We start from the raw sequence: 27,304 nt of genomic DNA, 5'->3' as shown, positions 1-27,304 counted from the left end.
GCATACTTCTCAAAATACTTTAAAAATGGACCAGTTAATTAACATTCATTCATTCTGGGGCTTCATGCAGTGTCTACAGAAAACGAAATTGCCCTAACTTTAGGTGGATTTTTGCAGTGATTCATTAAGTTTCATACACACACTTGTCTCACTGCTAGTTTTTCCCAGCAGCTCTCCTTGTTTCTTTCTTCAGTGGTCCTCTGTTGCTTGGTATTATTTCTTACCAATTGAATAAGATACACAGTGCTCATATGCCTAGAACAATTCTCAATGTTACTAGTTCAAGGGAGACTAGCTGCATGTCACTGTTTTCTTCTTTCCATTTACGTGCTCATGATGTGAGGAAGATAATGTCTTTTTTTGGTCATGTCAGTATCATTTTCAGTGGCCTTGTATAGAAAGAGTGTAAAAAGAAGTCCAGCTATGTTAAGTTTAATCTTCCTCACTAGTTTTCTTCAGCACATGGAGCTCAGTTTACCCCGGTGAAGACTGGAAAGCAGACCCCTGCTAAATGAGGATTTAACATGTTTATCCAAATATTTAAAGTGCTACGTCGTGCTAAAAAAAAAAAAAAAAAAATCAGTCTTAGGAGATTGATTAGGGGCAAATAGGCTGATAATGAATGTATAATGAAGCACATGGGTCAATAGAGTGAAAACTATGGAATACAATATCAGTTTCATTAAAGTATGTACGAAGCTCATTGTGTCTGTTCTCTCTGGGGGGAAAAAGCAGAGGACATGAATTATTTCAGTTTTTAAGTCTAACCAAAATTAGCCTCGTGGTAGTGTACAATGGAGAGAATATCAAGCAACAATAATATACCCCAATTAAAGAAATAAAATTGTACAACAAACTGTAAACGCAGTCAGCTTAAATTAATACAAATTCAAAAATGTAAAAAAAAACACTCAAATTCTCCAGAAATAAAATTGAACAAGAAGCCCAAGCCATTAAGTCCATGATGAATTTGGGTCTACTGATTATGATAAAAGAGCTTCTTAAAAGCTGCTATAAAAAGCTAAGGGGGTGGATTTTAAATTGCCTGAGCGTGTAAAATCTTGGCCTTTACAGGCGTGGCCAGGCCTTGCGCCGGGCAAATTTTCCAAGAGGCCCAGCCACACGCGTAAAGGTTAGTACAGGCACAAGTGCTGGGCTTCTTGTAAGGGGCAACGCGGGAGCTGAAGTAAGTTGCAAAATAAGAAAAAGGTAGGGTTTAAGGGGGTGTGGAGAGGGGAAAAGGAAGGGAGGTTAGGTGGGGGGGTAGGGGGTAAGGAAGTTCCCTCCCAGTCTGCTCCTTAACTGGAGCAGACTGGGAGGGAACTGGAGAAAGTTGGGATGCGTCGCTGCACGGAAATTGCAAAAATCCCCCCTTGTGCACGCAGCCTGCACATATGCGCGTGGCCTACGGATTTTCCACCATGCGTGCGCTTGATAGAAAGAAAATCACATCTGTGTGTGCACACGCACATGGACACAGCACATACATGTGAAAAATCTACCTCTAGGTTTTACCGCCCTTCCTGGAGGCTAATTATTTACTGATTGCATTTTGATATAGTATTCCATAAGACAGGGCCCAAACATGAAAATGCTCTCTTTCTAGTTTCAATAAGTTGTATTTCTGAAATGCAGAGGAGGGAGCATGCTCGGCCAGACAGAAGTGCATTGTAAGGGCAAACAGCTAAAAAAACCCAACTCTCCTACACACAGGGCCGGTACTAGCATTTTTGCGAAAGATTGCTGTGCTTGCCCCCCATGTTTTGTTTTGGGGTTTTTTTTTACACAAAATTTTTGTTGTTTTTCCCAATAGCCAACACACGAAGGGCCGGATTTTAAAAGGGTTACGCGCATAAGGTACACGCGTAACCCTTTTAAAACCCCCCCTGCGCGCGCAGAGCCTATTTTGCATAGGCTCGGCGGCGCTCGCAAGCTCCGGGACGCACATAAGTCCCGGGGCGTGGCTGAGTGCCCCGACACAGCGGCCTGTGTCGGGGCATGCCACCCCGGCGCGTGTAAGTTACTACTGACCGGAGGCAGTAGTAACTTTTCCGATAAAGGTAGGGGGGAGGGGAAGGTGCAGGGGGGTGGAAGGAAAGTTCCCTCCGAGGCCACTCCGATTTGGAGCGGCCTCAGAGGGAACGGGTGGAACGGGCAGCGCGTGCAGGGCTCGGCGCACGCAAGTTGCACAAATGTGCACCCCCTTGCGCGGGCTGACCCCGGATTTTATAAGATACACGCGGATCTTATAAAATCCAGCATACTTTTATTCGCGCACGCTCGCTGTCTTTTAAAATATACCCCAATGCATCTGACGAAGTGAGCTATCCTTGAAAGCTCATGCTTTGATAAATTGATTAGTCTATAAAGGTGCCGTCCGACTCCTGTCATTTCAGCACAGGAGAGAAACTGTCAGTCTTGCACTCTGTCCCAATTCCCCTTCCACTGCCAAAGAAAGTCTTACTCCCTCTGGCAATCAAAACTATGAGAATGAACTCACTCCCCCGAACCTATTTTACCCCATCCACAGGTCCAAAATTTCTAAATTGTGAAGGAATGATCCCCAGGTGCTCCTTCCTCACCAGTACATAAAATAGAGGTAGGCTGGGTCCTGTAGCTGGCACCAGTTTATTGAACTGTGGTGCCAACCAGTAAACCCTGCAAAAAAAAGACACTTTTAACCCATATAGTACTAAGCCTGTTGTAATGCGTCATAGGTGTGGATTTTGCCCTTGGACAGCCAATAATATAATAATAATCCCATACCAAACAGGATCAGCCCTATCTATGAAAAGGCAACTATTACACCAGGCCCTAACACCTCCTATTAAGAAAGCAGAACAAACCTGTCTGCTCTAAATTCCTACATAGAAACTATACATACTAGCAAAATACCTCACCTCGCTTACACATGCAGAACACAAACAGAACCTGACCAAACAGAGACTAAAGAGACCATAAATATAAACAGAAGTGTAAAGACAGAAACTGAACTGGAAACTCCAACATTACAAAGACTCTATACTGTATATTACAAAGCAATGGAAAAACAGAAATATCACCAATCCTCATAAATCAAACAATAAAATCAAGAACTGTAAATGAATCATAATAAGCCATACTAATAAAAAGAATATTGCCAAAAAGATGACAAATGGAATACCATCCAATAATTAAGAAACAATACAAAAATTTCCAAACGGCAATTCAAAATAGCAGACGCCTCAAACACCTAATAATTTTTATTTTTTATTTATTTTTTGTTTTTTTATACTGATCTTCCTACATTAGATGCAAATCAAACCAGTTTACAAAGAACAAAAACTTGCCTGACGGCATTACATGGAACAATGAACATTTAAGCAAGAAGGGAAAAATACCTCTCTTCCCATAGCTGAAAACTTTTCAGTCACCTTGAACTTGTCATAGATTAGTGAGGGTGGCAACAATTTTTCACTCCTTCCCCCCCCCCCCCCCCCAAAGGCAGGCTCACATTTACTCACGGCATCCACTCTGAAAGTAGTCCCATGGGCACGGGCTCACATGAGACCCCTACAATGCTCACTACTATCACGATGGAATCCACTGTCCCAGAACTACACCATACGGCTTCCACTCCCAGACAGTGTTCGGGCCCAACTACGATGGTGGCTACAAGAAGCCCATCTGAGCCAGGGAACGAGACTATCCTCCCCAACCTGGATCCTACTCACCACGGATGCCAGCCTACGAGGATGGGGAGCACACTGCCAGGAGCTAACCGCCCAAGGGCAATGGAACAAAGGAGAGTCAGGATGGAATATCAATCGCCTAGAAGCCCGGGCAGTCAGACTAGCCTGCCTAAGGTTCGGTCACAGATTCCGAGGCAAAGCGATCAGAGTAATGTCGGACAACGCCATAACAGTGGCCTACATCAACCGTCAGGGAGGAACCAGAAGCCAACAGGTGTCTCTGGAAATAGACCCCCTAATGTCCTGGGCGGAAGTGAATCTTCAAGAGATCTCGGCCGTCCACATTGCCGGGAAAGACAATGTTGCAGCGGACTACCTCAGCAGAGAAAGTCTAGATCCAGGAGAATGGAAACTGTGAACCACAGCATTCCAACTGATAGTAAACCGTTGGGGAAAACCAACCATGGACCTCCTCGCAAACCGGTCCAATGCCCAGGTACCCAGTTTCTTCAGCTGCAGGCGGGAACCCCAGTCCCAGGGAATCAATGCTCTTGTACAGACTTGGCCACAGGAGACTGTTATACGCCTTCCCGCCGTGGCATCTATTGGGCGCAATCATCCACAAGATAGAACACCACAGGGGGCCAGTACTTCTAGTGGCCCTGGACTGGCCAAGAAGACCGTGGTACGCGGACATGCGAAGACTGCTGGCAGGGAACCCTACTGCTACCTCCACACAGAGACCTGCTCCGATCCTCCACAAGGATCCAGCTCGATTCTCTCTTATGGTCTGGCCATTGAGAGGACTCGCCTAAGGAGGAGGGGATACTCAAAGGCAGTAATTGACACCCTACTCCGAGCACGCAAGTTCTCCACATCCCTAACATACATAAGGATTTGGAGAGTATTCGAATCCTGGTGCGAGGAGCACGACATCATACCACACTCAGTCAAAGTTCCTATGATTTTGGAATTCCTACAGAACGGGGATTGTCCCTCAACTCCATCAAGGTACAGGTGGCGGCCTTGTCATGCTACGGAACCAAGAGCGAGAGCAGCAGCATAGCCTCTCACCCGGATGTATCCCGCTTACTGAAAGGAGTCAAGCACATCAGACCACACCTAAAGTGGCCGGTGCCTCTTTGGAACCTTAACCTGGTCCTCAGTTTCCTAGCAGGAACCTCCTTCAGACCTCTCCACGGCCTGTCTCGCCGACTATTAACATTGAAGACAGCCTTCCTGCTGGCAGTCTGTTCAGCCCGTCGTATATCCAAGCTACAAGAACTGTCCTGCCGAGAGCCATTCCTCAGACTCACCCCAGGAACCATCCAGTTACGCACAGTTCAGTCGTTCCTCCCCAAAGTGGTGTCCCACTTCCATCTCAACCAAACCATCTCGCTACCATCACCAGATGAGCATAAGAATTCGGAAGAGGCTCGAAGTCTACACCATCTTAAAATCGGCAGACTCCTAGTCCGATACCTGGAAAGGTCGGAATCCGTACGAAAGATGGACCATCTATTCGTCCTTCACAGCGGGAAGAAGCAGGGGGAAGCGGCCTCACGAGCAACCATAGCCCGCTGGATCAAAGAAGTCATCAAGGTGGCCTACGTGGAAGCAGGCAAGCCACTGCCTTTACAAGTCAAGGCCCATTCTACAAGATCCCAGGCAGTATCCTGGGCGGAAACCAAGATGCTGTCACCCGCCGAGATCTGCAGGGCGGCGACATGGTCCTCCATCCACACCTTCTCCAGGTTTTATCACCTGGATGTTCAGGCTAGGGAGGACACAGCATTTGCAAGGGCAGTACTAAGTGGGTCCCGGGCAGCCTCCCACCCAGTTCGGGAGTAGCTTTTATACATCCCATTGGTCCTGAGTCCATCTGCTACATGCTAGGAAATGGAGAAATTACTTACCTGATAATTTCGTTTTCCTTAGTGTAGACAGATGGACTCAGCATCCCACCGACGGCTGCCGTTACTCATGGAATTCTCAGGGGACATCCCCGGGAGCGAGTGATTCAAGGGTAAGCCATGCTTTCCTTCATCTAGGACACCCATCCTACCGGGTGTCGACGTTTCTCGGTTGAGGGCACTGGCAGTCTCCAGCTATAGGCAATTCAACCAGTTCAAATTAATTAAGTTAACCAAGTTATAAAGTTAATCAAGTTATTCAAATTAGTCAGTCAGTCATACATATATCCACCATTGCTTTTCGAGGAGAATACTGAAGAGCTGCACTTCCTGCAGGGGTATATGTACTAGGGCTGACATCAGATTGAAATCTGATCCGTCTGCAACTGCTATCAGGTGTACACAATTAAGTTCCCGGCTTTCGCCCAAGCCATGATTACCATTGTCCCTTTACCTGCTTTCACCCAGGTTACCATGTTACCTATTTTCACCCGAGTTATGTTATCCAGGTTTTTTTTTACCTTGTTAAATGTAAGACAAGACTTTGTCACTGTTGTTTTTTGCAGGTTGTAATGTAAACCGATGTGATAATTAATCTTGTTAATTGAACCTCGGTATATAAAAAGTTATAAATAAATAAATAAATACACTATACCCATTGGTCCTGAGTCCATCTGTCTACACTAAGGAAAACGAAATTATCAGATAAGTAATTTCTCCATTTGTTGTCTATTGTGCTGAATCATTAATGTTCTAGTATTGCTGCCTGTACCTCCGTTATTTAAAAAATGTTACTTATTTTAATAAAGCAGGATCTTTTTTACTTCCTGATCACGAAATATCAACTGGGAGAACCTCTTTTACACAGCACTTTCTTCAAAGTATAGGCAGAGCAAAACGAAATCCTGCTTTGTTGTGAGTGATGGTGAGGATAAAATTAATTCCACTGAATGAAGAGCTGTTGAATTCTGCTGGAGTCCGTGCTGAATTCTCCATGTGAACTTTTCAGTTAGAGAATCATTCCCAGTAGTTCAATGTCCTATGTACTCATGAAGCTTAACAATACTCCACTTGGAGACATGGGCAGATTGCAAGAAAATATCAGCCCCAAGGAATTTTTTTTTCAAAACCAGCCCACGGGGTATCTGACTTCCTCATGTCAAAACAGGCCACAAACATCTAATAATTTTAGAAAGTCACATAAATTTGTTCTAATATTTTCCAAATACCACTACAAAATTTTAAAACAGCAGACACATGAAATAACACTCCAAAATGTAAAATAATGGGATTAAAAAATCTTTTGATTTCCAATCAGCCAGAGACTGTTGTGGATTTGGGGGGGGGCCACTCAGTCTTTATCCTCTGTCTCTCCTGGTCGCACACATAGGCATTCTCTCTCTCTCATATACATGCAGATGCTCACTCTCATACACTCGAGGCGCTCTCTTATACATGAGCACTTTCTCTCATATGCATGCAGGCTCTCTCACACATATGTAGGCTTTGTCTCTCATAAACACATTCAGGCTCACACATGCAGGCTCTGTCTCTCATGCACACTAGACACTCTCCCTCAGGCATGCACACCATGCAGGCTCTCATACACACATACCTTAGGACTACTCCTTTCTGCTGGGCCTTGGCCATGCTGGCGCTGCTCCTTATTTACTTGCCAGAGGGGAGGTATTTATTTATTTATTTATTTAAAACTTTTATATACCGGTATTAGTGTGCAAACATCATACCGGTTTACATTATAATGGACAGCTTGGAAACAAAGTACAATGAACAGGGCAGGGGAGGGGGAAGGTAGGAGGAGGTCAATGCTTCTGATGGCCTTGCTACTGCCAGATGCATCATTCATCCAGCCCTGTAGGCCTTTCTCTTTGAATTACAGCGGGGAGAGCCCCACCGAGTCTTTCATCGCAGCCCCACTGAGCCCTTCATCGAGCCGTAGCAGGTTGCACTCCATCTCGGCTCCGCCGAGACCTTCCGCAGCAGCCTTTCTGAGCAGACCACGTGACCGGTGCAGCCGGCCCACTGAAGGATGCCCGATCACCCAATAGGCCAATCCGCCCCTGTTTGGAAAGCACACTGGGAAAGCCATGCCCCTGGGCTTCAGTGTGTCTCCTGCAGATGTATATCCTTGGATATACATCTGCAGGAGACACACTCCTTTGTATATTAGGCGATCTTGGTTATGTCCAATACCTACATTGAAAAAGCAAAAAGGCCAAAAGGTATTTTGAATAACAGCACCTCCTCCAGCTTGGGGCCAAGTTTAACTCATGGCACTGCTAGCCATGGCCTTACCTGATTGCAGAATCAGGGCTCTTCTTCCCATCCTATCCACTACTATCGTCCCAAAACCCAGGATACTCAGACACTGACTGCCAAGGGGTCCATAGCTGTAAATGATTGCCACGAGTCTGTATCCCATGCACCAATTCTTTTTAAAAGCTTTTCTTCTTCTGTTTTTCTTTAAATTAAGTAGGGTTATCAACTAACTCTATATGACAAATTAACAAGAATGTGTGTGGTCATAGCTAACCATGTGGCAAAGAGGGAAAGGAGGCTTTCAATGCAGAAGATGTGACTGTGTAAAGTAAGGACTGAGATAAGCAGCCCCACATATGTTTGTTTTATCTATCCTCTCTCTTCCCATGTTGGGGGTCCAGGTGATCAAAGTCCCACCATGGTGTCTGTAATCTTTCTTGGCAGAGGTTTGCCAACATTACCTGGTCTTCCCTGGTGGTTCCTCCATCCAGCTACTACTCCGTCCTGACCCTGCTTAGCTTCTAACAAGTTCAGGTTCCAACCAACTGTAAAACACAGAAACCATACATGGATTGGCTTCCACAACCAGAAAGCACAGATGGTAAAATGACAGATGTTATCAGTGTTAGTGACAGAATTGTTGGATGGATATGCCATCATATGAGCATGCACTACAAACAGGCTGCATATAAAATCTCCCTAGCAATCAAACATTCACACACAATTTAAGCATTAGGAATTGCATTAAGAGGCCTATGCAATAAAAGTCACCTTGCAAGTTGGTAATGTAACATACAAACATTTTTAAAAAAAAGTACTTGATGTGGTTTTGTGCAGGTTACATTTTTTGCCAGGCTAGTGTGGTCACGGGAGTAGTAGCATGCATGAAATCAAAATAATCTATGCCTTGCACATTAGCAATTAGTCGAAAACCCCTCTGCTAACTTGCCCAAAATTTACATATGAGCAAGAATTTTATCCTTTATACAATGTATTGAGGGAGTGTTGTAACAGGCATGTTAAAAATAGCATGCTATGTAATAAGACTTTAACATGCATAAACAGGCATTAACATGCACATTGAAGTTTATTACAGAAGCCTAAAAATATATACCGTAATTACTACCCTGGTGAACAGGACTCTCTGGCTGGCCTTTCAGACTGAGATATTTATGTTCTTTTCCAGAATTCAAGGTACTCTCAAGTCCAGGTGTTCTCCTGATCAGGATCATGACGTCTTCAAACTCCTAGGAGGCAGAAATAGAGGAGGCGAGAGTGCTCTGTGACTGATGGAGGAGCTTTAGAGGCACTAGTAGTCCAGGTGTAGCTGGTGGAGAATCTTCCTGTACGTCTTTCATTGTCCATCATGTGTATTTGCAGGTGTCTTTTCATATGATGTCTGACTCTGACCTGCTGGTATGTTCCCTGCCGTGTTCTGTTATCTTGTTTGCACGTCACTTGGTCTATCTTTTCCAGAGTGCAAGATCCCTCCTGCCCTCCACTGAGCCTGTGTGTGCGCTAGAGCAGTATTTTCTCTTTCTGTGCTTTTGAGTGGGGTTCTCTGTTGCTTGCAAAGGAAAGGCCTGTACTATTTCTGGTCTTTGTCTTTCTAGGTTACATCCATATTCTGTTAATCTTTCCTTTACATTCTTTGTTAATGCTTTTTAATATAACTGTTACTCTTTTGTGTCTGAGTTTCTCCTCATTTCTCTAATCCCTTGACTGCCCAGAACATGCCTCTCCAAAAGGAACAACGGTGGATGAATGAAGGCATGCTCTCTCAGGAATTTGCTCTAGAAGTGAGCACCGAAATGTGAAATAGTTTTGGCCTTTTCTTACTTTTATGAAAAAGGATTACCACACTAGTTGTCAGGATCTACAGCGCTTGAACTGACAACCCTAGAAGGTTAGAGGCCTGAAAGCTGCAGAGGAGCCATGAGATATACAGATACAGAGAATGGCCAGGGGGACAATGGCCCTCCAATTATCAGGTAGGTAGACGCCCCTTTGGAAGGGCCCATTGGCATCTCAGTGCCAATGTATAGCTTTGAAATGAAATAGTGATATTTTAATCAAACCTATAATTTAATTGTTGAGTAAAATATAACTCTTAATTTAACCTAATAAAAAGATATCACCTACAACATGTCTGCAAGTTTTTATTTCAACCAAAGTAAAAGGCAATAGGGGGACTGAGCAGAAGCTGGAAAGCAGTGTTGAACTCAGATATTTCATGCTGGGGAACAAATCTGAATTTTATGCGGGGGGTGGGGTGGGGAGGGTACCAAAATTGCAACAGTTTTACGATTATAATATTTAATTTCTTACACATTAAAACTCTATATTGTCTAAGTAAACCATCTTTGAGGGGGGGGGGCCTTTTTGTTGCCTTAACTTCCCCAAAAGCAGTGAAAGTATCATGACCTAGAACAGCCCTACCCTCCACTTGCTGTAAACCACCAAGGGGGCACCCCCAAAGGTATGGATCAATGCAACACTGTAGGAAAGATCGACTGTGTCCTCCTTCAGGGCATAAATGTTGAGAGAGTAGTGTTCTGCATGTCAGAGATTTGTATTTCAGCTTAGGTGGCACCTCTCAGGTTTCGGTATATGGCGCCAAACTTTATTATTGGGAATGTTCCAGCAAAGGGAGGCCCAAGGGGGCGAGAAGGAGATAGCGAGTGAAAGGAGGATCTTTCCCCCAGAGGGAAGAGGGTATGATGTGGCTTAACGAGTCATAGGAAGGAGTTTTTGAGTCTGGCACCGGAGAGGCAGCATTTGGTCCAGAGGAGAACAGGACTAGTGTTTTTGGAGATATTCTGATTGGTTGGGGGAAGAGGGGAAGTGATTTTCTTTGGCAAGAGCTAAAGATCATCTGGGAAGAGTGGAACCTGTAATCCAGGAGAACACCATCCACTCCAGGGAAGTTTGAAGCCAACAGCGTGTGTGATAAAGGAGAAGACATTCCCCAGTCTTCAGTAGGGCCACAAGGAAGGAACAGGCCCTGCTGGGGACCTGAGAGGGAAACATTTTTATCCGGACTGTACTCAAGGCACATGAGAAAAAGATTGAACTTTTGGACTGCTTGAGAAGCTGTGCTTTATTTTTCCTAAATGTGTGGACTGCTTTGCTGATTTTTCTTCCCTTTCTGCTGGGGCTTTAAAATTAGATTCTTTAATAAATTATTTTTCTTTTTTTGTAGCACCAGTTTTTGTGTGCACTATATGTTTCTGTGATCCCTTGGGCCCCACAGGTAATCCTCCTCCCCTTAACATAAATCTGTGCATTTTCCAGAGGCTGCAATGAGTTGGCTAGTGCTCAGTAGCCAGTGAAGGGGGTAGAGAAGGGTATGAACAGATGCTGTTATCATAGACCAGGGACATCCTCCTTCCTGTTACTTAATTACTTGTGTCAATGGGAGTGAATATATTCAGCCTTTAGATTACTTCTGTGCTATCTTTTCAGGGCTACATTTTCCTCTTACGAGCCCCTAGGTGCAGGAAAGGAGAGGGGATGCTGGGTCCTCTCCAATGAATCGGGGGGAGAATGCAAGATCGGCTGAGGTGTCCTCGGGAGCTGTCCATGCTGCCTGGTGGGAAATTTGGGCCTCCTCAGCATGCTTAGGAGAGGTCACAGAGTCAGAGTGTGGTGAGATAGCACTAGAATGACCAGGTGGAAAAGGTGAACAGAGCAAGGCCCTCGGTTGGGGCCATCCTGCCTGGAACTCACAAACCAACAAAAAAAAAAAATGCTTAGACCTTGTTTTGCAAAAAAAAAAAAAGAAAGAAGTTTTTAAAGGATTGGAAGAAAGAGGTTTATTCTTTTCTTAAAGGGTTGCTATATATCTTGCAGAAGTGTCTGTAAACACAACATTTTTCATTTTTAAACCAATGGGTGGCAGGCTTAGAAAGTGATAAAATCCATGGTCCTAAACCTTTTTCACTTTTGATTTGAACTCTTGAAATGTCGATCTGCTGTTTGCACGATAAGATATGCTTAAAGTTCACGGAGAGGGTGGTAGATGCTGGAATGCCCTTCCGGAGGAGGTGGTGAAGATGAAAAAAGTGAAAAGAATTCAAAAGGGGCATGGGATAAACACTGTGGATCCCGAAAGGCTAGAGGATGGAAATGAAGACAAGAATGCACTGGGGTAACTTGCTGGTAAGGCAGTAATTACCCTTAACTAATAAACCTTCATACTCTTCATTCAACTCCATCATGGCTCTCTGCTTCAGCAGCAGGAGGGAAAAGGGAAATTGGTTTCAAATAGCGACAAACGAGGGCCCCAACTTTTATGGTCTGGGGAAACAAATAAGTATGGGGGTAACCTGCTGAAGTAGCAGTTACTACCCTTAACCAATAAGCCTGATGCTTTGATGCAACTCCAACAGTGCTCTCTGCTTCAATGGCAGGAGGGAAAAGGAGAATTTGATTCAGACTGCACCCAATGAGGGCCCAAGCTTTTATGATCTGGGAAACTGATAAGCATGGGCATAACCTGTACAGCAGTTACTACCATAAGCTTGCTGGGCAGATTGGATGGACCATTTGGTCCTTTTCTGCTATCATTTCTATGTTTCTATAGAATAATCCTTTGAACAACTGATCTATATTTGCTAAAACAAACAAATTGTATATCCAATCATCACAGAGAGGGCAATCAATATTTTAAAAAATCCTATTTGTGTGGAAATATAGGATCCAGATTTATTTTTTCAAGTTCCCAAAAGCTATCATATGCTTGTTGTCCTTTAAACCAGAGCTGGTACTGATGAACTTTATTGGGGGAGGAGCAGAAACAACGTCGTGCTGCTCTGACTGCAATGCAAAGTCACTGAACTGCTTTGGTGGCTGGTTCTGTAAACCTTCTGGAGAGGTTTTCCTGGGCTGAAAACTGGGGCCTGTTAAGACACTGCATATTTCACAACTGCGCACTGTATTATTTATATCACTTGCTGTTTCTAGCATTATAAACTGAAAACAGAGAACTTGCCAAAACTTGCATTCATTTGTTTTGTAAACCATTCGATGACATGAAAGCCGCTTCCTTGCAATTCACACTGAAGACCGCTGCATCCACTCTCTGCGTGACTACCATAACCTTTCCTGTCACTTTTTTCACTTTCCATGCTTACGGGGATTATCTGTTCTGCAATATTCTTGTGTTATTTCATTAACTGAATATTAGCAGATATGCAACTTGCGTCAATTCCCCCCCCCCCCCCCCCCCCCCGCAAAAAGGTATTCAGGCCATTTCAAGATACTCAGCTCTGTCTTAGGAAGATTTTCTCATGAGTATGTTTCAAATTCTGCAGATTATATTGGGCTTTGCAGATGCTTCATGTATGCACCTGCTAAATGTGCCTCACAGATAAGCAGAACATAATGGATGCATTTTCAAAGCACTTTCACATGTAAAATTAGCATATAGGCGCATAAGTAGCTCTTATTCACACAATCACTATTTTATAAAGATTGACTCGTACTTTAGATTTCAGGTGCATTTATACATGCAAAAAAAAAAAAGGAGAGGTCTAGAGGCATCCCAGAGTGGGACCGACACTATGGGCCAGATTTTCAAAGGGTTACGCGCCAAGCCTATTTTGCATAGGCCCGGCAACACGTGCAAGCCCCGGGTCGCACATATGTCCCGGGGCTTTGTGAAAGGGGAGGGGTGGGGTGGGGCAGGACCGAGCCCTCCGGCACAGCGGCCGTGCCGGGGGATCGCGTGCCAGCACTTGGCCGGTACGCGCAACCTATGCCTGCCCAGAGGCAGGCACAACTTATTAAACAAAGGTGAGGGGGGGTGGAAGGAAAGTTCTCTCCGAGGCCGCTCCGATTTCGGAGCGGCCTCGGAGGGAACGGGGAAAGCCATCGGAGCTCCCCTAGTGCTCGGCGCGGGCAAGGTACACAAGTGTGCACCTTCCTTGCGCGCACCGACCCTGGATTTTATAACATGCGCACGGCTGCGCGCGCATGTTATAAAATCGGGCGTACATTTGTGCGTGCTGGGTTGCTCGCGCGTACCTCTTAAAATCTGGCCCTATGTGTGTAAGTGGCTATTTTATAAGAACATAAGAACATGCCATGCTGGGTCAGACCAAGGGTCCATCAAGCCCAGCATCCTGTTTCCAACACTGACCAATCCAGGCTACAAGAACCTGGCAATTACCCAAACACTAAGAAGAGCCCATGCTACTGATGCAATTAATAGCAGCAGCTATCTTCCAAGTCAACTTGATTAATAGCAGGTAATGAACTTCTCCTCCAAGAACTTATCCAAATCTTTTTTAAACACAGCTATACTAACTGCACTAACCACATCCTCTGGCAACAAATTCCAGAGCTTAATTGTGTGTTGAGTGAAAAAGAACTTTTTCCGATTAGTTTTAAATGTGCTACATGCTAACTTCATGGAGTGACCCGCTAGTCCTTCTATTATCCGAAAGAATAAATAACCGATTCACATTTACCTGTTCTAGACCTCTCATTATTTTAAAGACCTCTATCATATCCCCCCTCAGCCGTTTCTTCTCCAGCAACTTCTTGGGTAATTGATATCAGACTTATTTATTATGTTCTAGTGGCTGGGAGGGAGGTCTGGGCAAACTGGGGGGAGTTCAGACTGAAGAACCAGGAGGGGCTCAATGATCTGGAGAAGGAGCGAGCGAATAGGTGGAAGAATTGGAAATTTTGTAATTTCAATTACACGCACATGTTTTAAAATATACTAACTTCTACACGTAATTTTGGTTTTAGTGAGCAAGTCCTACTTTATTTTTTAAGTAAAATATACACACATATACTTGGCGACTGAACGGTGGACCCTTGGGCCGGCCTGGCGGAGGAGGACAGATGGATAGGAGAACTCCACGGAGATGGAACAGGCCGGGAGGCAGTACCAAGACTGGCACTAAGGTGGGGTCTTCACCCTGGAAGCCCGAGATCCCCCCAGGAGGAGCCCGTGAGGACCCAGACTGCTGGGACTTAGGCGGCAGCAGCGAGACTTGAAGAGGAGACTGACCAGTAGTCGGGGCAGGCTGCGGCACAGCGAAGACCAGAGACGAGCGAGAAGTCGAGGTGGGCAGCAGACACAGAGTATCAGAAGCGAAGCCGGAGTCAGGAAGACAAGCCAAGAGGAATCCGGAACCGGAGCGGAAGCAGGAACAGCAGGACCAGGACCAGGAACGCAGCAACCAGTGACTCCTAGAGTGAACCTCGTTGCAAGGCGATTTCCCTAGTCAGACGCCGGGTTTAAATACCTTGCCGGCGTCTGACGTCATCTAAGGGGCTGGCCAGGACTCCATGCGGCTGGACCTTTAAAAGGCCTCCCCTTGTGCATGCGCGTGCATACAAGAGGGGCGGAGTCATGATCGGGGCTCGGCGGCGTCTCCCTCGTGGAGGCACCGGAGAGACCTGGTAGGCCCGAGGAACGCCAGACCCCGTCGCAGGCTGCAGAGCGGAAGGAAATGTAAGGACCTGGTCGCGAGTTTAGCGACCGGGACTGCAACAGTACCCCCCTCTTACGCCCCCTCTTCAAGGGGCCCGGTTTACCAGGATGGCCCAAGTGGAACTGTCGCAGGAGAGAGATTTGTCCAGGATGTTACGAGCAGGCTCCCAGGTGTTCTCCTCCAAACTGCAGCCCTCCCAAGCCAGCAAGTACTCCCAGCGACGGTGGAAGAAGCGTACATCAAGGACCTCTCGAACCTGGTATGTAGGGTCATCAGCAGCGGGGGTATCCGCAGGATCTGGCAGTCTCCGATGGAACCTAGAGAGAACTTCTGGTTTAAAGTAAGGAGACATGAAATACATTGTGAATACGTAAGGTAGTGGGCAAACGTAAGCGATAGGAAACCATTCCAACCCTTTCGGTGGCTCAGAATGGCCCGCAGAACTTAGGAGCCAATTTTTTAGAGGGCAACCTAAGGTGAATGTTCCTTGTGCTTAGTCCCCTGGGAGAAACACCGGTGCTGGCCGACGATGCCAATCGGCATGCCTCTTGGTGGAGTTTGCTGATGCAGTCAGTCAGTTTGGTTTGGATGGAATCCCAGAGTCTATACAATTGCTGAGCAGATAGCTGGACCGCTGGTAAAGGAACTGCCACTGGCAGAGGTAACGGTGGTTGGAGTTGCTTCCCATACACTACTTGAAAGGGAGACTTCCCTGTAACCGAATGAGCATGATTGTTGTAGGAGAATTCAGCCCATGGTAGCAGGGCTACCCAATTGTCCTGTTTCTCAGAAACAAAGGTACGAAGAAAGGTTTTTAAGGAGCGATTCATACGCTAAGTCTGTCCGTTGCTTTGCGGATGGAAGGCTGTGGAGAGGTTCAAATGAACTCCAAACGTTTTACACAGTGCTCTCCAGTAACGGGCATTGAACTGCGGTCCTCTGTCCGAGACTCTCTCTTGTGGAAGGCCATGCACCCGAAAGATGTGCTGTGTGAAGAGTTGGGCTAAGTCTGGTGCTGATGGTAACTTGCGCAGAGGGACAAAATGGGCCATCTTGGAGAACCAATCCACTGTAACCCAAATGACCGTCTTCCCCTCTGAGGATGGCAAATCTACCACAAAGTCCGTGGCTAAATGCATCCAAGGTTCTATGGGGATTGGCAAAGGTTGCAGGAGTCCCCAGGGTAGCCCCAGCAAGGGCTTCTGTTTAGCACATGAAGGTCAGGAACTGACATAAGCACAGACATCGTGCCTCATCCGAGGCCACCAGTAATAATGTCTTAGAAGTTCCAAGGTTCACTCCCTCCCAGCGTGTCCACCAGTGAGGGAATCATGGGCCCAACATAACATCTCCTTTTGCTATCGGCGTGGGATGACAGTCTTGCTCACCGGACTCATGCTTGCTACATTGATTCTTGCCGGATCTAGGATGTACTGAGGGGAATCCCCCTCCTCCTCCAGCTCGGTGGTTCGGGATAATGCATCCACTCGAATATTCTTGGCCGCTGGTTTATAACGGAGAGTGAAGTTAAAGCGATTGAAAAAGAGAGACCAACGGGCTTGCCTGGGATTTAGTCGCTGGGCTTTGCATAAAAATTCCAAATTCTTATGATCCATGTAAACTGTGTTGGGATGGATCGCCCCTCCTAGCCATTGTCTCCACTCTTCAAAAGCTAGCTTGATTGCTAAGAGTTCCTTGTCTCCTATACTGTAATTACGTTCAGCTGCTGAGAATTTTTTGGAGAAGTAAGAGCATGAGAGTAACCTCCCCTTGTTGGAAGTTTGACTAAGTACTGCCCCTACCGCAATGTTGGAGGCATCTACCTCTATTATAAAGGGTCGTAATGGGTCTGGGTGATGTAAGCAGGTGTCCAGTAGAAAGTCCTTCTTTAGATCCTCAAAAGCTTGACAGGCGAGTTCAGACCACATTTTGGCGTCCGCTCCCTTCTTGGTAAGGGCAGTGAGAGGTGCTACCTTAAGTGAATAGTGAGGAATGAATTGTCTGTAGAAGTTTGCAAATCCTAAGAAACGCTGGAGCGCCTTTACTCCTGTGGACAAGGTCACTCCTTAATGGCCGAAACTTTCTCTGGATCCATACGAAATCCTGTAGACAAGACGATGTATCCTAGGAATGGAAGTGATTCTTGCTCGAACAAGTATTTCTCCAGCTTAGCGTAAAGGTGATTATCCTTAAACACTTGCAATACTTGCTTCATGTGTTGTCGATGAGAAACCAAGACTTGAGAGTAAATTAGCACATCATCCAAGTATACGATAACTGAGGTGTGCAGAAACTCGCGGAGTACCTCATTCATTAAGTTTTGGAAGACTGCCGGGGCGGTGCATAAACTGAAGGGCATTACTAGGTACTCGTAATGCCCATCCCTGGTGTTAAAGGCAGTCTTCCATTCATCCCCAGGGCGTATTCGGACGAGATTGTATGCCCCTTGAAGATCGAGTTTGGTAAATATTTTAGCTCCTTGCAATCTGTCCAGGAGCTCAGGGATCAAAGGCAGGGGATAGCGATCCCGCCAAGTGATAGCATTTAAGCCCCGATAGTCAATGCATGGTCTTAAGGTGCCGTCTTTCTTCCCAACGAAAAAGAACCCTGCACCTGCGGGTGACTTAGAGGGTCTGATGAACCCTTTAGCAAGGTTTTCGGAAATGTATTTAGATATTGCTTGAGTCTCGGAGAGTGACAGAGGGTAGACCCTTCCACGGGGAGGCCTAGTCCCAGGTAGCAGGTCAATCACACAATCGAAGGGACAATGTTGTGGTAGGACCTCTGCCTTTTTCTTGGAGAACACTTCCGCAAACTCAGTGTATGGAGCTGGAGGTAGAACAGATGTGTTCAATAAGATCAGTCTCCGAGGAAACGGACTTTTGAGACAATTAGTGAAACAGAAGGGACTCCATCATGCTACTTGTAATGTGTCCCAATGTATAACGGGAGAGTGTTTTTGTAGCCATGGTAATCCTAGTACCACTGGGTGCACCGCTTTCTCCAGGACCAAGAAGGATAGCTGCTCAGAATGTAGCACCTCAGTCCGACCGGTAATGGGAGCAGTGGACACAGAGATATTTCTGGGCAGTACTGCGATTTCTGGGCAGTACTGCGATGGAGAAGGTACAGAGAAGGGCTACCAAAATGATAAGGGGAATGGAACAACTCCCCTATGAGGAAAGACTAAAGAGGTTAGGACTTTTCAGCTTGGAGAAGAGACGACTGAGGGGGGATATGATAGAGGTGTTTAAAATCATGAGAGGTCTAGAACGGGTAGATGTGAATCGGTTATTTACTCTTTCGGATAGTAGAAAGACTAGGGGGCACTCCATGAAGTTAGCATGGGGCACATTTAAAACTAATCGGAGAAAGTTCTTTTTTACTCAACGCACAATTAAACTCTGGAATTTGTTGCCAGAGAATGTGGTTCGTGCAGTTAGTATAGCTGTGTTTAAAAAAGGATTGGATAAGTTCTTGGAGGAGAAGTCCATTACCTGCTATTAAGTTCACTTAGAGAATAGCCACTGCCATTAGCAATGGTTACATGGAATAGACTTAGTTTTTGGGTACTTGCCAGGTTCTTATGGCCTGGATTGGCCACTGTTGGAACAGGATGCTGGGCTTGATAGACCCTTGGTCTGACCCAGTATGGCATTTTCTTATGTTCTTATGTTCTTACCTTGGATAGAGGTGATTCGTTTTGGTGGGTTACGAGGACGAGTGGGTAACTGAAGCTGTTGTACCAAATCGGACAGGGTAAAGTTCCCTCCTGCCCCGGAGTCAATGAACGCGAGAGTAGAGAACGATCCCCCTGGATATTCGAGAGTCACAGGGACCGTACATTGAGGAGCAGAGTTAACACAGCCTAGGAGTAGCTCCTCCATTGCACCTACGCTTTGGTGTTTTCCAGGTGCTCCTTACATTGAGCCAGGAAATGGCCCTTGCTGCCGCAGTACAGGCATAACCCCAATGCCTGGCGTCGACGTCTCTCTTCTGTCATCAGAGGGGTCCGACCTAACTTCATAGGTTCCTCTGCCGACGATTCGGAAGAAGATGCAGGATGGCCTGGAGTTGATGTCAAAGGTCTCGAGAAAGCTGGAGCCAAGGATACAGGTCTACGTGGTGGACGCCCCTCCTTAGCTCTTTGCTGAAGATGGCGATCAATCCGACCAGCCAAGTCAGTAACACTGTTGAGGTCATCGGGGATGTCCCTGGCAGCCAACTCATCCTTAATGCGGGCAGACAGTCCCTCCAGGAAGATTCCTCGCAGACTATCGTCTCGCCACCCAACCTCCGTGGCGAGGGTGCGGAACTCGATCGCGTAATCTGCCAGTGATCGAGGCCCCTGTCAAAGTTGCAAAAGCTCAGACGTAGCCGAGGACAGCCGTGCTGGCTCATCAAACACCTGTTTGAAGTTGATGAACTGCTGTAAGTTATTTAGCAGCGGGTCATTACACTCCCACATGGGTGAGGCCCAACTTAGGGCCTTTCCATCCAGCAGGGACAGGATGTAGGCTACTTTCACAAAATCAGAAGGAAACTGGCTGGGTAGAAGCGAGAATCTGATGTAACACTGATTCAGAAACCCTCAACAGGTCTTGGCGTCCCCGGAGTAGCAGAGTGGAGCAGGTAACTAGGTCGGTACAGACACTCCCTTGGTGGGTACCTGAGGGTGCGTAGGTGGCGCAGCATCCAAGCGGTTAGCCAGCCGCTTGACAGTCGCAGCCAGCACGTCCAAGCAGTGCTGCTGTTGTTGTAGGCACTGTGGCATCCCTGGAATGGCCTGCAGTCCCGAGATGTCCGCCGGGTTCATGGCCTTGCAAACTGTTGGGGACTGAACGGTGGACCCTTGGGCCGGCCTGGGGGAGGAGGACGGATGGATAGGAGAACTCCGCGGAGATGGAACAGGCCGGGAGGCAGTACCAAGACTGGTGCTGAGGTGGGGTCTTCATCCTGGAAGCCCGAGATCCCCCCGGGAGGAGCCCGTGAGGACCCGGACCACTGGGACTTAGGCGGCAGCAGCGAGACTTGAAGAGGAGATTGACCAGTAGTCGGGGCAGGCGGCGGCACAGCGAAGACCAGAGACGAGCCAGAAGTCGAGGTGGGCAGCAGACACGGAGTATCAGAAGTGAAGCCGGAGTCAGGAACCAGGAAGACAAGCCAAGAGGAACCCGGAACCGGAGCGGAAGCAGGATCAGGATCAGGAACAGCAAGATCAGGACCAGGAATGCAGTAACTAGTAGGGATGTGAATCGTGTCCTCGATCGTCTTAACGATCGATTTCGGCTGGGAGGGGGAGGGAATCGTATTGTTGCCGTTTGGGGGGGTAAAATATCGTGAAAAATCGTTAAAAATCGTTAAAAATCGAAAAATCGGCACATTAAAACCCCCTAAAACCCACCCCCGACCCTTTAAATTAAATCCCCCACCCAAATAACTTAAATAACCTGCGGGTCCAGCGGCGGTCCGGAACGGCAGCAGTCCGGAACGGGCTCCTGCTCCTGAATCTTGTCGTCTTCAGCCGGCGCCATTTTCCAAAATGGCGCCGAAAAATGGCGGCGGCCATAGACGAAAAAGATTGGACGGCAGGAGGTCCTTCCGGACCCCCGCTGGACTTTTGGCAAGTCTCGTGGGGGTCAGGAGGCCCCCCACAAGCTGGCCAAAAGTTCCTGGAGGTCCAGCGGGGGTCAGGGAGCGATTTCCCGCCGCGAATCGTTTTCGTACGGAAAATGGCGCCGGCAGGAGATCGACTGCAGGAGGTCGTTCAGCGAGGCGCCGGAACCCTCGCTGAACGACCTCCTGCAGTCGATCTCCTGCCGGCGCCATTTTCCGTACGAAAACGATTCGCGGCGGGAAATCGCTCCCTGACCCCCGCTGGACCTCCAGGAACTTTTGGCCAGCTTGTGGGGGGCCTCCTGACCCCCACGAGACTTGCCAAAAGTCCAGCGGGGGTCCGGAAGGACCTCCTGCTGTCCAATCTTTTTCGTCTATGGCCGCTGCCATTTTTCGGCGCCATTTTGGAAAATGGCGCCGGCTGAAGACGACAAGATGCAGGAGCAGGAGCCCGTTCCGGACCGCTGCCGTTCCGGACCGCCGCTGGACCCGCAGGTTATTTAAGTTATTGGGGGGGGGTTCGGGAGGGTGGGGGATTTAATTTAAAGGGTCGGGGGTGGGTTTTAGGGGGTTTTAGTGTGCCGGCTCACGATTCTAACGATTTATAACGATAAATCGTTAGAATCTGTATTGTATTGTGTTCCATAACGGTTTAAGACGATATTAAAATTATCGGACGATAATTTTAATCGTCCTAAAACGATTCACATCCCTAGTAACTAGTGACTCCTGAGAGTGAACCTCATTGCAAGGCGATTTCCCTAGTCAGACGCCGGGTTTAAATACCCTGCCGGCATCTGACGTCATCTAAGGGGCTGGCCGGGACTCCATGCGGCTGGACCTTTAAAAAGCCTCCCCTCATGCGTGCATGCCTAAGGGAGGGGCGCATGCCTAAGGGAGGGGCTCGGTGGCGTCTCCCTTGTGGAGGCGCCGCCGCGGAGAGGCCTGGTAGGCCCGAGGAACGCTGGACCCTGTCGCAGGCCGCAGCGCGGAAGGAAAGGTAAGGACCCGGTTGCGAGTTTAGCGACCGGGACCGCAACACATATTTAAAAAATTATCGGGAAATGTACATGCATTCAATACATTGCATGTATTTGCACGTAAGCACGCATACAATCATGTGTTGGGGGCTAAACATATGCGTATTTTATAAACCGCACATATGATATACACTGGTTATAAAATACCATTGTAGAACTCTGTGCTGCCATATACGCATGTAAATGCTGCCGTACAAAGTTGTTTAAAAGTTATCCTCAATGCGAGGATACAATAATTATTAGTTGCACTGGCAGCAGAAAAAAATGGATTTTTCCAGATTATGATATTCATTATTGAAATAATGTGACTATAAACTGTAACCACCCAAAATTTTACTCTTAAAAAATTTGGAGAAAACTCATTTGAGATAGGTTTGAATTAAACTGATTTTTTTGTTGTTTTTAAGGAAAGAATTTCCAGAGATGGCGTCTGTATCATATTTGTGCTGTCATTAGATGACAACTATTTATTTATTTAAACATTTTTCTATACTGTCGTTTAGTGATATACCATCACAACGGTTTACAAATAGGCACATAAATAAATTTGAGATGGATTGTACTTTAACTAGGGGGTGCCGCAGTTGTTCAGATACAGGATCACTCCTGTCCCTTAGACCCATGAATGGGGTACGCAGTTGGGGGAGGGGGGCTGGTGGGAGAGGGGGAAGAGGCAGGGTAGCCCCAAACATTATTCTTTGGGGGGGTTTGGGGGGATTTTTTTTCTTTTTATGTTTCTTGTTTGTTTCATTTTAAATAGATGAAACAAAATGAAAGCAACAAACGAAACAAAAAAAATGAATAAAAATAAAATAAGAAACAAAACAAAATGAAAAACTATTTAATGCACAACCCTAGTTTCTAGTCACAGGATTCTTTTTGGGAAGCTTTCATAAAATTTGCCCCTCTGTTTGTGGTTTCCCAAAGACCCAATAACAATATTATAATAATCACAAAAGGTATACTTTTTGGCTGGATTAACATAAGAATTATCCAAAGATGTCGGTCATTGTACATACATTTTACAAAACATATAGACTCCTTTTTTTAGATTTCTGCCCAGCGTTGCAGAGCAGCACTAATCTTATTTTCCAAAGCTGCTGCACAGCTAACTTTTCTGAAGATGTTCAGCCTGTGTTTGCCCTGTCCCTCTCTTTGCAACAGGCTCAGAGGGGTGGGGATAAGCTTCAAGCAGGAGCAGCAGACTTTTCTCTCTCGCCTCTCAGAGATGAGGCACGATACCAATGTACCATTATTTGCTTTATTTACAGTTACCAGCGTATATTTTGCTATAGATTTCAGTCTAGGTTGTGGACTCCATCTAACCACAACCTCTTAAGACATTTAAGCAGGCAGCCCCAAACCTTTCAATTCCAGGCTAGTTTGGAACTTTATATCATAAGTTTAGCACTTGCACCCTAAGCTGCTTATCCTAGATTTCCAGGTAAACCACCTTGCTACCAGAGTGATTTTTCTTGTGACTCCTAGCCCTCTCCAGGACTTCCTAGTCTCTTCCATTAAGGACATGCTCACCTCCCAATCTTCATCATCATCTTCTTCTTCTTCTTCCTCCTCCTCTGTCTATGGACTAGCAGTTTGGGCTTTTACATTTTAGCCCAAACCTTCTAGATGGTTCCAGGAGTCCAGATAACCCTAATTGTGTTGTTTGCTAGAATCACCCCTGAATTGCATGTCTCAGAGGGTTTTTCTTCCCTATGAGGTCACTTCCTGATTAGGAGCCTCAAAGACTCCAGCCCCCAGAATTCCTTTCTGGGTTCCATTATGCTCTCTTGAGCTCCCCCTGCTGCCAAACTGTTACAAATCCAATGACAGACTGCTCTGTCACACCGAGCTAATTAATATCAATGTAAAATATCTGTGCCTGCTGTTTGCACTCCTGGCTTGAACATGCCCATGGGAATGAATCTTTTTAATCTGGCTGAAAGTGTGTGTGCTGGGAAAGGCCAAATGCAGTTTAGCTGGGCAGAAGAGGGGCATTTTCAGACAGAATAGTGCAGCTGGATAAATAATGATTTACCTAGGCCAATGGCTTTGAAAATTGTCCTCTTTTATTACTAGTTTTGGTACTGATGAATGGCATTATTACTCTCTTTAATTTGAGAAGTCTTCCCATAATGTGAAAATGCCCTGGAAGAGTTAATGTGTCATGCAGAATTATTCATGTGCCAATCCTTGCAATATGTATTATGTAATTTACTCATCATTGCCGAGTCCCTTGACACAGAAGACTTTTTTTTTATGTATATATACTTTCTGGGTTCAGGTGTTTCCATTGCTTGAAGGTAAGGACAAGTAGTGACAAGTACACTTTGTTGCTGTAAGGACTTTACAAGGATAACATAATAAATGTGGTTTTTGTCCCAGGAGAGAGAGGGAGAGAGAGAGCGTGAATATAATAGTGTGAGAAGGCAGCATCTCTGCAGTTGATCAATGCGCTCTTCCATGGAATAGGTAGAGCTGGCAGCTGATCTGGAAGAAAAACAATTGCAACATATGTAAAATGCCACAGCATTCAGTGCTTCACATTACTACCCTATGTGCTCTAAATGTAAATGTTGAGCTGCTAAAAAGAAAAAAAAAATCTCTTTTTTTTTTTTTATGGCTTGGCATAGAAGTTAATTAGGTTTCATCCTTCATCATTACCCAGATGAAAGAGATGACAGGACCATTTGACTGAATTCAGCTAAACTGTCTATTAAAGCTCATTTGGGAAACTCCAAGACCCAATATCCCAAAGGGGAATGGATCGGATGCTATACTTAAGCATGGCTTTTTATAAGAAATAAACTCTTATTATACCCTGAGGTTCAACTAGAAGGACTTTCCAAAAGATAAAGAACAGCAGAGACGTGTTTTGTAAAGAAGAATCTAATTTTAAACGATTTCAGAATCCCAAAAGGAGGGAAGAGTAATTTTTAACAGAGCGATCTCATGCATGCCAAAAGGAAAAATTAATCATTACTGGGGCAAATGTAGCAGGTGAAAATAAAGACAACTCCCAGAGTTCTGGGTAATCCAGGACTACTAGAAGCCTGGCCTGCATGTCTCAGATAATGTTACAGAATCCAAGCTTCTGATTGCATCAGAGCTGCCTGAGAATATCATCGAAAAAATACAGCGGGTTCAATTATGGAATTCAACACTAGCTAAAAGCAATAATGCCTGACCCGACGAAGGGGGCAGAGTTATCGAAAGCTAGTCCCTAAGGGTGTGCAGGGAAAATATTTTGGTTTTGGTTCTTTTTTTTTTTCATTTCAGGTGGGGGGTGGGAGTGGGATTTAATATTTCAGTTTGTTTAATGTTTATTATGGTCTCTTTCATTTACTGAACCAAAATAAAAATTGGGAAGTCTGTATTCAAAAGCCATTGAGACAGATAATTAAAAAATTATCCATCTAAATGGCAAATGTGGCATACTTAACCGTCTATAATGTAGCTGGATTAAAAAAAAGGCATTCAGGGGTGGAGTTGAATTATCCGGCTAATTTAGTTGAATATCGGGTATATCTAGCTAGATTAGCCGGATAACCTTAGTCCTGATTCAGAGCAGACCTAAAGTTATCCATCCTTGTGTGGCCGGATAATATGCTACTTCAGCCACTTAACTGGCTATCTATAAAAGATATATGGCTAAGTAGTGCTGTCAAATCTAAAAAAAACAAAAACAAAAGAAATTAAAGAACCAGCAGCTCAATCCCTTACCTCTACTAAAAAAAATGTCAGTGAAGCTTCTAAAACATTAACATTATCCCCATCTTGAGGTTAACTTATGGGGAAGGCCCAGGATTGTTCATTTTAATTTTTTGATGCCAGGGTGAGCTGGCATTGGGAGGGAGGTAATTTCTTTTTGTGTATTTCTTTATTTTAGGTGTTCTAAATTTAGAGGCCAATATTCTGTAGGGCTGTTTAGTGGGCAAGCTAACTTGTCCTGTATATTCAGTGGGATAAACGCCCGTTGAATATGCTAGCCTAAAGTTATCCAGCTCCATGTAGCCGGGTAACTTAAAAACCTAACTGGCTAGATTTGAAAATGCCAGGTAAGTTTGTAAGTTATCCGGCCTTGTGTGGCTGGATAATGTGCTGCTTTACTGGATATCTTTATAAGATATAGGGCTTACGTAGTGCTGTCGAAGTAAAAAGAAACAAGGAAAGGATCAGCAGCCCCATCTTCTCCCTCCTCCACAAAAAGTCATACATGGCTCTGTCGGGCTGTGCTTCCTACACCTTTCCAACCCCTGTAGATGCTTTTAAAGTCCCCGGGTTCGCAGGCCCGGGCCCCGCCGTGGCCCCCAGTGTTTGCCGCTAAGGAAGGGCAGACATTCCCCCCCCCCTTCCCTCCCCCGCCACGCACGGTGCGGATAAGTGAGGCTGGCACGCACCACCTCCCCCCCCATCCCATCCAACCCTTCCCATCCTCCCTCCCATAGCGGAAAGTTCCCTGCCAGGGGCAAAGGATGCCCTTCCCACTCCCAGCACCTCCCAGAGCGGGAAGCATAAGCTTCAATGTAAGCGTTAACGCCTTCCCTGCTTCCTCTATTAGCGCTGGAGCGGGGAAGTGGGTCCCTTCCTCCTGGCAGGGAAGTGTTAGGTATCGGGGGGGAGGATAGGAACAGTGGGGCCAGCCTCCCATATCTGCACTGTGGGTGGCAGGGGAGGCAAGGATGGGGAAAAGCCTGATCTTTCCTTGTAGCAAACGGCAGGAGGCCCAGGCCGCAGACTGGGGGACTTTAACAATATTTACAAAGGTTGGGCAGGTGTCGGAAGCAGGGCCTGACAGGGCCATCCATGACGTTTTATGGAGGAGGGAGGGGATGAGACCGCTAATACTTTTTTTTTGTTTTTTTTTGCTTTGCAACAATCTAGCCAGTTAGGTTTTTAAGTTACCCGGCTACATGTAACTGGATAACTTTAGGCTAGCATATTCAACGGGCGTTTATCCCACTGAATATACAGGACAAGTTAGCTTGTCCACTAAACAGCCCTACTGAATATTGGCCTCTAAATTTAAAACACCTAAAATAAAGGAAAACATAAAAAGAAATTACCTCCCCCCTCCCCCCCCCCCCCCCCCAATGCCGGCTCACCCTGGCATCAAAAAATTAAAATGAACAATCCTGGGGCTTCCCCATAAGTTACCCTCAAGGTGGGGGATAATGTTAATGTTTTAGAAGCTTCATTGTTTTGGGGGGGGGGGGGGGGGTTTGTTAACTTTGCAAAATGGGGGAGGAAGGGCGCGTGTGTGTGTTTCATGTCATTTGAAACACAATTGTTACATTTTTTATTTTGTTTAAAAACGAATGCACATCCCTAAG

The 27,304-nt window shown here is 46.0% G+C and overlaps 1 long non-coding RNA gene across 2 annotated transcripts; it reads right to left on the bottom strand.

Annotated features, from left to right (window-relative positions):
- Positions 1–23,674, bottom strand: LOC115099119. Of its 2 annotated transcripts, XR_003858687.1 has the most exons (4): positions 23,505–23,674; positions 8,979–9,111; positions 8,326–8,409; positions 1–558 (listed from the first exon to the last, which is right to left on the bottom strand). It is a non-coding gene; the product is annotated as an uncharacterized LOC115099119 (long non-coding RNA). The 2 variants fall into 2 exon arrangements; XR_003858686.1 differs by lacking the exon at positions 8,979–9,111.
- Between the last annotated feature and the right edge of the window lie 3,630 nt (positions 23,675–27,304).

Source organism: Rhinatrema bivittatum, chromosome 9 (genome assembly GCF_901001135.1).
Source record: "Rhinatrema bivittatum chromosome 9, aRhiBiv1.1, whole genome shotgun sequence".
Lineage (NCBI taxonomy): Eukaryota > Metazoa > Chordata > Amphibia > Gymnophiona > Rhinatrematidae > Rhinatrema > Rhinatrema bivittatum.
The sequence above is the reverse complement of the archived record's forward strand: the minus strand, read 5'-3'. Positions and strand labels throughout refer to the sequence as shown.